Here is a 12,528-nt window from a genome sequence, read left to right as displayed (position 1 = left end):
TCAAGAACTTTTCATGAAATTTTTTGTGGAAGGAAAGGAAGTTGAATTAAGGGGTATTGTAGGGAAACCGGGAAAGATAATCAGCTCTAACGGTATGACAAAGCTTCTAAAAAGGGAACAAAGAGGTGTAATTGCACAATTATGTTCGCTAGATGTTTCCACATCAGAATCATCTATTTCTCCAGATCTCCAAAAAGTCTTGGACAATCATTCCAAGGTATTTGAGACTCCCAAAGGTCTCCCACCTATTCGTGATCATGATCATGCTATTCATCTGATTCCAGGAAGTGTTCCTCCAAACATCAGGCCGTACAGATATCCCTATGCCCAAAAGAGTGAAATTGAACGTATGGTTGCAGAAATGCTAGAGGCTGGTATAATTCAACCTAGTCAAAGTTCTTTCTCTACTCCAGTAGTATTGGTGCACAAGAAGGATGGATCATGGCGCATGTGTCCGGATTATAGGGAGCTCAACAAGCTCACTATTAAAGATAAGTTTCCCATTCCTGTCATTGATGAATTATTGGATGAATTGCATGGATCAATTTACTTCACCAAGTTGGATCTTCATTCAGGATATCATCAAATCAGAATGAAGACTGAAGACATTCCAAAAACATCATTTAGAACTCATGAGGGTCATTATGAATTTTTGGTCATGCCTTTTGGCCTTACCAATGCACCTTCTACATTTCAAGGTTTGATGAATTCCATTTTCAAACCCTTCCTTAGAAAATTTGTGTTAGTATTTTTTGATGATATACTAATCTACAGCAAGTCTTGGAAGGATCATGTTGAACATGTTGACAAGGTGCTACAACTATTGGAGGAGAAACAATTATATGCAAAAAGATCCAAATGTTTCTTTGGAGTACAAGAGGTGGAATATCTGGGTCATATTGTATCTCATGAAGGAGTTAAGGTAGACCCTAGCAAAATTAAAGCCATTAAGGAATGGAAAATCCCCACATCCATAAAGCATCTGCGAGGATTTCTCGGGTTGACAGGGTATTATCGCAAGTTTGTTAAGAATTATGGGAGAATAGCAACACCTCTAACAACATTATTGAAGAAAGATGCATTTTCATGGACTCCAGAAGCAACAAAGGCCTTTGAACATCTTAAAGAGGCAATGTGCCAAGCACCGGTCTTAGCTACACCAGACTTCACAAAAACCTTTATTGTGGAATGTGATGCTTCAGGAAATGGAATTGGTGTTGTTTTAATGCAAGATGAAAGACCCATTGCTTTTGAAAGTCATCCAATCAAGGGAAAGTTTTACACAAAGCTATTTATGAGAAGGAAATGTTGGCAATACTACATGCACTTAAGAAATGGCGACCCTACCTAATGGGAAGACACTTCAAGGTAAAAATGGATCATGATAGCCTTAAATACTTTTTAGAACAAAGATTATCCTCTGAAGAGCAACAAAAGTGGGTCACAAAGATGTTGGGTTATGACTTTGAAATCATCTACAAAAAAGGGAAGAAAAATGTGGTGGCAGATGCACTCTCAAGAAAGGATGAGGATGTGGAAGCATTTTTGTGCGCCATTTCTATTATCCAACCAGATTGGATAAATGAAGCAAGGGAGGAATGGAAGAATGATGAAGAAGTGTGGGCACTTATTCGAAAGTTACAACAAGATTCTAGTACATCTGATACATTTAGCTGGAAAAATGATTCGTTATGGTACAAAGATCGCTTATACCTCTGTAAGAATTCCCAACTCAAACAAAAGATTCTTATGGAATTGCACACTTCTCCCTTAGGAGGGCACTCAGGATTTTTAAAAACTTACCACAGGGTTAAGAAGGAATTTTTTTGGGATGGCCTTAAATCAGATATTCAAAAGTTTGTGGTGGAATGTTTGGTTTGCCAACAAAATAAAGTTGAAACAATTAAGACACCGGTCTATTACAACCTTTATCCATTCCAAGCCAACGTTGGGAGGAGGTTTCAATGGATTTTATCACAGGTTTACCCAAGTCTGAGGGAAAGAGTGTCATCATGGTGGTAGTTGACAGACTTACCAAGTATGCACACTTTTGTGCATTATCACATCCATTTAAAGCCAGTACAATTTCTACTGCATTTATGGAAACAATTCAAAAGCTACATGGAAACCCAAAGATTATTGTAAGTGACAGAGATCCCATTTTCACTGGAAATTTTTGGACAGAATTATTTTCTTGTCTTGGTACTCAGTTAGCTCATAGCTCATCTTATCATCCTCAATCTGATGGGCAAACTGAGATAGTAAACAAATGTTTGGAAGGATATCTTCGTTGCTTTGTATCTGATAAACAGACACAATGGGTCAAATGGTTGCCTCTGGCTGAATGGTGGTATAACACTTCCTTCCATACAGCAACAAAAATGACCCCATTTATGGCACTTTATGGATATCAGCCACCATCCATCACATCATATTTAAGAGAAAATTCTAAGGTTCAAGCAGTGGAACATCACATTGAACATCAACAACAAGTCCTCCAACTCTTAAAGGATAACCTCGTGTTGGCATAGAATAGAATGAAACAACAGGCATATCAACATCGCAGCGAAAGAAGTTTTGATGTAGGTGATTGGGTATTCCTATGGCTACAACCATATAAACAAATGTCCCTCAAGCAAGCTAAGAAGGATAATAAATTATCACCAAAGTATTATGGTCCGTACAAGGTGTTGCAAAAGATTGGTACTATGGCATACAAATTGGAGCTTCCTGCAGCTTCTCGAGTGCACCCAGTTTTCCATGTTTCATGTTTAAAGAAGGTTATAGGTGACAAGCTCCCAGTTCAAACAATATTGCCAGAACTTGACGAGGAAGGAAAAATTATATTGGAACTGGAAGCAGTCACAGAAACAAGAACTCGACAGCTACGAAATCGATCAATCTCGGAGTATCTCATCAAGTGGAAGAACTTATCCGCTGAAGATTCCACATGGGAGGATGAGAATTTTATACAGAAGCATCCAGAACTACTCAAGCGTTGAGGACAACACTTTTTTTGAAGGAGAGGGGCATGATAGGTCCCTATAATACTAGTGATTACCCCATTACTATTGTAGTTGTATCCCTTATTAATATTGTTGTGCCCCTATTGTCCCCATATTTTTATTACTGTGCCCTATAGAATCCCTTTATTGTTACTTTTGTGGTTTTATATTATTATTGTTAGGTCGACTGGGTTATATTGTGACTCCTTAGACTCCTATATATAGAAAGGAGGTTTTGTCATTTGAATCATCCAAGAATTGCTCATTTATGTAATGTAAAGTAGGTTGCCCCCTCGAAGAGGCTGAATTCTAAGGCGTTGATCTATATTTTCTATCTTTTTCTTGAGCTGGTTTCATAACAGTACGAAATGTCCCATTCCTCATAGTGTTTATCAGTTTCTTCATGATCTTGCTCATGGAATTTAACATCTCTGCTGAAAAAAAAAATTGTGAGTAGAGTGACTAAATAATTTGTATACTTTATATGACGAACAATACCATATAAAAATACATATGATGGCTTTAGAATCTAATTTTATTCTATCTTCCTTTGGAATGTGGGCAAATTATTTTGATCCAAATATTCTTAAGTGTTTTATTGTGGGCTTATATCCATATAATGCTTCATAAGGAGATTTAGACTCAAGACTTCTTGTAGGACTCCTATTTTCCAAATAAACTGCAGTATTTACTACTTTAACCCAAAATCCCTTTGAAAGATTCTTACCTTTCAGCATACTTCTAGCACATTCCACCAGTGTTGTGTTCTTTCTTTCTATTACTCCATTCTGCTATGGAGTATGGGTTACTATGAGCTGCTACAAAATTCCATGATCTTTAAAATATCTGATAAGCTCATCGTTCCTGTATTCTCCCCTTTGATCAGAACGAAGAATTTTTATCTATTTCCCTGTTTGTCTTTCAATCATATTTTTAAACTGCTTAAAGTATTTGAATGTATGACTCTTCTTACTTAAGAAATACACCCAAGAAAACTTCGTACAGTCATAAATAAACAGTAAGAAATACAGTGCACCTCCTAATGATTTTGTCTGCATGGGTCCACAAAGATCTGTGTGCACTAACTCCAGTATATCCCTCTGTTTCTTTTCTACTCTAACAGGGAATTTTTCTCTATGCATTTTTCCTGAAGTACAGACATCACAATCATTATGTACTTGTTTTAGCATAGGAAGATCTCTTACCGTTTCCTTCCTTTGTAGTAACAGCGAATCATTGTAGTTGATGTGGCCGAATCTCTAATACCAAAGCTCCTTTGTAGTCAGGCTCGCTGTTGTCAATGCTTGAACTGGTGCAGGTCTTACATCCAACTTGTGCAGTCCTCCTGTTCAGATTCCTGTAGTAATTGTCTTCATGCCATCTATCAGATCTTTAATGTAACAGTTAGATTTTAAAAATTCAACTTTCAAATCTTGGTCTGTAATAATAGATATAGAAATCAAGTTCTTTGTTATGCCAGGCACATACATAACATTATAAATTTGTTTAATATTACCATTAGGTAGAATGACAAAAACTTTCCCACATCCTTTGATTTCATGACTTCTGTCATCACTTAGGTAAATCTGTGCGCCTTCGTTGATTTCTTTAAAATCTTCAAGCCATTGTTTATTCCCTGTCATGAGTGTTGACGCTCCTGAATCTACATACCAGATGTCTGCATCAACATTTTCATCACGATCTGCCATGAACAATCTTAAATTCTACACCTAATCACCATTCGCAAGATGAACTACATGTCTTTTCGGCTTCTGCTGTCTTCATGATATTTCTTTTTCCTACACTCCCTGGAAATATGACCCAATTTTCCGCAATAAAACATTTAGTTTAGAGTAGTTTTTATTCAGATTCATACCTTGGCTCTGATTTGGCTGTTTCTGTGAACTTGCTCCATTTTGTTGTTGTGGACTTCCTTTCCCTTTGTAGAAGTTCTTCTTCACCATCAATGTAAGATCTGCACTCTGGGGTTTCAGATTCGATCTCCTCTCTTCTTCCTGCATCAGTATACCTGTCAACTCTTCAAAATGCGAGATCTTCTCTCTGGAATTTACCCCAGTGATGAACATTTGATAATCATCAGCGATACCATTCATTGTAATGGTTACAAGATCTGTATTGTCAATTGTATGACCAATGTCTGATAATTTGGTTTTCAGATCCTTGATCCTTGCTACGAATGAAGCAATTGTTTCATTCTCCTCCATCTTCATGGATAGGATCTTACTTTTGAGGAACAGAAGACGATTTGAATTCCTAATCTCGTACAATTCCTTCAGAATTGCCCAGATCTCGTTAGCTAACTTACCTTCTCTGATGTGCAATATAATGCAGTCTTTCACTGACATGTTTAACATTATCCTTGCTCTGCTTTCTTGTTTCTCCCAATCTGGGACTGTTGTTGATCATTTCAGCTCATCTCCCTTCAAAATCATCCAAGCTCTCTACGCTTCTAGCAAAGTCTGCATCTTGAATTTTGCAATTTGCATAATTGGAACCATTGAGCTTGTTATGCTCAGTCATGCATGTTTCAAAAATATTGTTATTCATCTTAGTGATTTAGAGAAAAAAAAATTCCGACAGGTAAAAGATGTTAAATTTACCCTAGATATTTGACAGAGACAGTGTTATGAAACCAGCTCAAGAAAAGATAGAAAAGATAGATCAACGCCTTAGAATTCAACCTCTTCGAGGGGGCAACCTCCTTTACATCACCTAAATGAATAATTCCTGGATGATTCAAATGACAAAACTTCCTTTCTATATATAGGAGTCTAAGGAGTCAAAATATAATCCAGCCGACCTAACAATAATAATATAAAGCCACAAAAATAACAATAGAGGGATTCTATGGGGCACAGTAATAACAATATGGGGGCAATAGGGGCACAACAATATTAATAAGGGGTATAACTACAATAGTAATGGGATAATCACTAGTATTATAGGGACCCAACATGCCCCTCTCCTTCAAAAAAGTGTTGTCCTCAATGCTTGAGTAGTTTTGGATACTTCTACATAAAATTTTCATCCTCCCATGTGGAATCTTCAGCGGATAAGTTCTTCCACTTGGTAAGATACTCTGAAATTGATCGATTTCGTAGCTGTCGAGTTCTTGTTTCTGTGACTGCTTCTGGTTCCAATATAATTTTTCCTTCCTCGTCAAGTTCTGGCAATATTGTTTGAACTGGGAGCTTGTTGCCTATAACCTTCTTTAAACATGAAACATGGAAAACTGGGTGCAATCGAGAAGCTGCAAGAAGCTCCAATTTGTATGCCATAGTACCAATCTTTTGCAACACCTTGTATGGACCATAATACTTTGGTGATAATTTATTATCCTTCTTAGCTTGCTTGAGGGACATTTGCTTATATGGTTGTAGCCATAGGAATACCCAATCACCTACATCAAAACTTCTTTCACTGCGATGTTGATTTGCCTGTTGTTTCATTCTATTCTGTGCCAACACGAGGTTATCCTTTAAGAGTTGGAGGACTTGTTGTTGATGTTCAATGTGATGTTCCACTGCCTGAACCTTAGAATTTTCTCTTAAATATGATGTGATGGATGGTGGTTGATACCCATAAAGTGCCATAAATGGGGTCATTTTTGTTGTTGTATGGAAGGAAGTGTTATACCACCATTCAGCCAGAGGCAACCATTTGACCCATTGTGTCTGTTTATCAGATACAAAGCAACGAAGATATCCTTCCAAACATTTGTTTACTATCTCAGTTTGCCCATCAGATTGAGGATGATAAGATGAGCTATGAGCTAACTGAGTACCAAGACAAGAAAATAATTCTGTCCAAAAATTTCCAGTGAAAATGGGATCTCTGTCACTTACAATAATCTTTGGGTTTCCATGTAGCTTTTGAATTGTTTCCATAAATGCAGTAGAAACTGTACTGGCTTTAAATGGATGTGATAATGCACAAAAGTGTGCATACTTGGTAAGTCTGTCAACTACCACCATGATGACACTCTTTCCCTCAGACTTGGGTAAACCTGTGATAAAATCCATTGAAACCTCCTCCCAACGTTGGCTTGGAATGGATAAAGGTTGTAATAGACCCGGTGTCTTAATTGTTTCAACTTTATTTTGTTGGCAAACCAAACATTCTGCCACAAAATTTTGAATATCTGATTTAAGGCCATCCCAAAAAAATTCCTTCTTAACCCTGTGGTAAGTTTTTAAAAATCCTGAGTGCCCTCCTAAGGGAGAAGTGTGCAATTCCATAAGAATCTTTTGTTTTAGCTGGGAATTCTTACAGAGGTATAAGCGATCTTTGTACCATAACGAATCATTTTGCCAGCTAAATGTATCAGACGTACTGGAATCTTGTTGTAACTTTCGAATAAGTGCCCACACTTCTTCATCATTCTTCCATTCCTCCCTTGCTTCATTTATCCAATCTGGTTGGATAATAGAAATGGCACACAACAATGCTTCCACATCCTCATCCTTTCTTGAGAGTGCATCTGCCACCACATTTTGCTTCCCTTTTTGTAGATGATTTCAAAGTCATAACCCAACATCTTTGTGACCCACTTTTGTTGCTCTTCAGAGGATAATCTTTGTTCTAAAAAGTATTTAAGGCTATCATGATCTATTTTTACCTTGAAGTGTCTTCCCATTAGGTAGGGTCGCCATTTCTTAAGTGCATGGAGTATTGCCAACATTTCCTTCTCATAAATAGCTTTGCTTAAAAACTTTCCCTTGATTGGACGACTTTCAAAAGCAATGGGTCTTTCATCTTGCATTAGAACAGCACCAATTCCATTTCCTGAAGCATCACATTCCACAATAAAGGTTTTTGTGAAGTCTGGTGTAGCTAAGACCGGTGCTTGGCACATTGCCTCTTTAAGATGTTCAAAGGCCTTTGTTGCTTCTGGAGTCCATGAAAATGCATCTTTCTTCAATAATGTTGTTAGAGGTGCTGCTATTCTTCCATAATTCTTAACAAACTTGCGATAATACCCTGTCAACCCGAGAAATCCTCGCAGATGCTTTATGGATGTGGGGATTTTCCATTCCTTAATGGCTTTAATTTTGCTAGGGTCTACCTTAACTCCTTCATGAGATACAATATGACCCAGATATTCCACCTCCTGGACTCCAAAGAAACATTTGGATCTTTTTGCATATAATTGTTTCTCCTCCAATAGTTGTAGCACCCTGTCAACATGTTCAACATGATCCTTCCAAGACTTGTTGTAGATTAGTATATCATCAAAAAATACTAACACAATTTTCTAAGGAATGGTTTGAAAATTGAATTCATCAAACCTTGAAATGTTGAAGGTGCATTGGTAAGGCCAAAAGGCATGACCAAAATTCATAATGACCCTCATGAGTTCTAAATGTTGTTTTCGGAATGTCTTCAGTCTTCATTCTGATTTGATGATATCCTGAACGAAGATCCAACTTGGTGAAGTAAATTGATCCATGCAATTCATCCAATAATTCATCAATGACAGGAATGGGGAACTTATCTTTAATAGTGAGCTTGTTGAGCTCCCTATAATCCGGACACATGCGCCATGATCCATCCTTCTTGTGCACCAATACTACTGGAGCAGAGAAAGAACTTTGACTCGGTTGAATTATACCAGCCTCTAGCATTTCTGCAACCATACGTTCAATTTCACTCTTTTGGACATAGGGATATCTGTACGGCCTGATGTTTGGAGGAACACTTCCTGGAATCAGATGAATAGCATGATCATGATCACGCATAGGTGGGAGACCTTTGGGAGTCTCAAATACCTTGGAATGATTGTCCAGGACTTTTTGGAGATCTGGAGAAATAGATGATTCCGATGTGGAAACATCTAGCGAACATAATTGTGCAATTACACCTCTTTTCTCCTTTTTTAGAAGCTTTGTCATACCATTAGAGCTGATTATCTTTCCTGGTTTCCCTGCAATACCTTTTAATTCAACTTCCTTTCCTTCTGTAGAAAATTTGATGAAAAGTTCTTGAAAATTAAAAGCTATTGTACCCAAGGATTGTAGCCATTGGACTCCTAGTACAACATCAACACCTCCCATTGGAATGGAAAGCATTGGGCTAGTCAATACATATTCTCCCATGGATAGCTTGATATTATGGCACTTTCCAGAGCAATTTATTGTTCCTCCATTTGCAATCATCACTTGACACTCTGGTGCTGGATATAGGAAGCAATTCAATTCTTTTGCTACTTTACAATGAATAAAATTGTGGGTGCTTCCTGAATCAATCAACACTATTACCTTTTTCTTCTTGATTTGTCCTTCTATCTTGATGGTTTGAGGAGTGGTAATTCCCACCAATGCATTACAAGATATGGTCGGATTTATTTTTTCTTCATCTAGGCTTTGTTCCTGGAGTATATCCTCTTCTTTTGACCTTTCTTGCTCCTTTTCTTCTTCCTCTTCACAATCTATGTAGAATAATTTCTTCTCAGCACACTTATGACCTTTAGTGTATTTGCTATCACAACTGTAACAAAGCCCTTTTGCTCTTTTTTCTTCCAATTGTTGTGGTGTCAACCTTATAGGTTGTGGAAGACTAGGGGCAACAACACTTCCGTCTTTATAGTTGTGAGTGGTATGCTTCCTGGTTGCCATAATTTTGCTTTCCATTTTTCTTGCTAACCTGAATGCCTTCTCTAATGAATCAGGTTCCCAAAGGCGAACATCATGTTGGATATTATCCTTTAAAGACCCTATGAACACATCAATCCTATGCTCCTCTGGAATATCTTTTACCCTTATGTTCAATTTTTGGAACTCCTCAATGTGCTCCATTATTGAACCCTTTTGTTTGAGACTTATCAATTGGCTAAAAAAAGTGTTGCTTTTTGTATCCTCATAATGTGCTATCAATTCTTCCTTAAAAATTGCCCAAGTGATAAATTGTTTACGAGAGCAAAGCCATTGATACCATACAAACTGATTTGGTTCCAAATATAAAGTTGCCATACGTACCTTTTGTGTGTTTTGCACATTATTGAGATCAAAGAATTGCTCCATCTGTAATATCCATGTTGCGGGATCCTTGCCATCAAACTTCCTCATATCGATTTTTGGAATATGGTGGGTCTTCGATCCAACATTAGAGTCTATGGAATCATGATTAACATTTCTTTTGTTCTCATCATGAGTTTCCTTTACTACCCTTTCACCATTAGTGACCCTTTCTTGTAGCAACTTCTTCAATTCTTCCATGTCTGTCTTCAAATCTATCTTCAAATTGTCCATCTTAGCTTCGACACTTTTCTTTAAACCATCCATCTTAGCTTCTACATCTTTCTTTAAGCCATCCATCTTAGATTTTGTTCCTTTTTGTGCAAGTGACACTTGTTGCACTTGGTCTCGTAATTTTGCTATATCATGTTGCATTTCTTCCTCTTCTTCATAAGTCATGCTAGAGATTTCAGGTTGCTTACTAGGTGTTTGCATTTTCTTTCCTCGGGGCATCAATTACCGATAATAATGCTTTACTATGCCCTTTGAATTCCTTCAAACCAAGCTTATGCAAAAATTTAAAAAAAAAACTACACACCTTTTTTCACTTTGTAGAAGCCTGATATTGAATCTGATGTATCTCTGTAATTTCAAATCATCCAGTTCTGAAATTGTGATCTGTAGTAGCCTTCTATGTCCTCTTTCCAATGCCACTAGTCTGATCCAAATTGGATTCTCCAAGAAAGCGTTATGCACAATCTCCCGCAGTGACCTGATTATAGACTAGTTCAGTAGAGCAAACTTGTATGAAGTTCCATGTGTCACTGTTTCGACCTTTGACTCTGAAAAATATATAAAAGAAAACTATAGTCTGTCCTATTTCTGTACCTTCTTACGAAATTTCAATCCAATGCTTAGAAAGAAAGTTATGACGATTTTCCCAAGGTCACCTGTTTGGAATGTAATTCAGGAGTCTGCAAAAAGACCAACTTCCTCAGATCACATCTCCGCAAATATAGCGTGAAAAGCTCTGAAATTTGGACCCAAGGTTCAGCACGATTTCTTCTCAAATGGGTTTTTTTTTCAACTTTTGAAACATCGCAGAAAAAAATGTATAGCGAAAATTCCACGACAACCTGTTTGGAGCAGCGAAACCCTAGAATCCAAAGCTCTGATACCAAATGTTATGAAACTAGCTCAAGAAAAGATAGAAAAGATAGTTCAACACCTTAGAATTCAGCCTCTTTGAGGGGGAAACCTCCTTTAAATTACATAAATGAACAATTCCTAGATGGTTCAAATGACAAAACCTCCTTTCTATATATAGGAGTCTAAGGAGTCACAATATAATCCAGCCGACCTAACAATAATAATATAAAGCCACAAAAATAACAATAGAGGGATTCTATGGGGCACAGTAATAACAATATGGGGGCAATAGGGGCACAACAATATTAATAAGGGGTATAACTACAATAGTAATGGGGTAATCACTAATATTATAGGGACCCAACATGGACTTCCTTTCCCTTTGTAGAAGTTCTTCTTCACCATCAATGTAAGATCTGCACTCTGGGGTTTCAGATTCAATCTCCTCTCTTCTTCCTGCATCAGTATACCTGTCAACTCTTCAAAATTCGGGATCTTCTCTCTGGAATTTATCCCAGTGATGAACATTTGATAATCATCAGTGATACCATTCATTGTAATGGTTACAAGATCTGCATCGTCAATTGTATGACCAATGTCTGATAATTTGGTTTTCAGATCCTTGATCCTTGCTACGAATGAAGCAATTGTTTCATTCTCCTCCATCTTCATGGATAGGATCTTACTTTTGAAGAATGGAAGACGATTTGAATTCCTAATCTCGTACAATTCCTTCAAAATTTCCCAGATCTCGTTAGCTAACTTACCTTCTCTGATATGCAGTATAATGCAGTCTTTCACTGACATCTTTAACATTGTCCTTGCTCTACTTTCTTTTTCTCCCAATCTGGGACTGTTGTTGATTGTTTCGGCTCATCTCCCTTAAAAATCGTCCAAGCTCTCTGTGCTTCTAGCAAAGTCTGCATCTTGAATTTCCAATTTGCATAATTGGAACCATTGAGCTTGTTATGCTCATTCATGCAGGTTTCAAAAATATTGTTATTCATCTTAGCGATTTAGAGAAAAAAAAAATCCGATAGGTAAAAGATGTTAAATTTACCCTAGATATGTGACAGAGACAGATCACTGTTCTTCAATGTTGTTTGATCTAGCAACACATGCGCAGATCACCGTGGCTTCCTTCTCAGCCTCCAGACAACCTCCTGTTGTCAACTACAGCCTTGTTATTGGCTTCTCCACGCAGCTTCTCTAATAGCTACAGCCTTGTTCTTGGCTTCCCCTTGTAGCTACAGCCTTGTTCTTGGCTTCCCCTCACAGCTACAGCCTTGTTCTTCACTTTCCTCATGTAGCTACAACCTTTTTCTTGGGTTACACGATCTCATAATCGTCCCAGTTATCCTCCTCACAACTGTGATGATCTCGGTTCAAAGAACCACCCG

This window comes from Pinus tabuliformis, chromosome 4_2, assembly GCF_031772625.1.
Source record: "Pinus tabuliformis cultivar Carrire ecotype Pingquan chromosome 4_2, CPIR1, whole genome shotgun sequence".
NCBI classification, from domain to species: Eukaryota; Viridiplantae; Streptophyta; class Pinopsida; order Pinales; family Pinaceae; genus Pinus; species Pinus tabuliformis.
Note: the sequence above shows the minus strand (reverse complement) of the source record.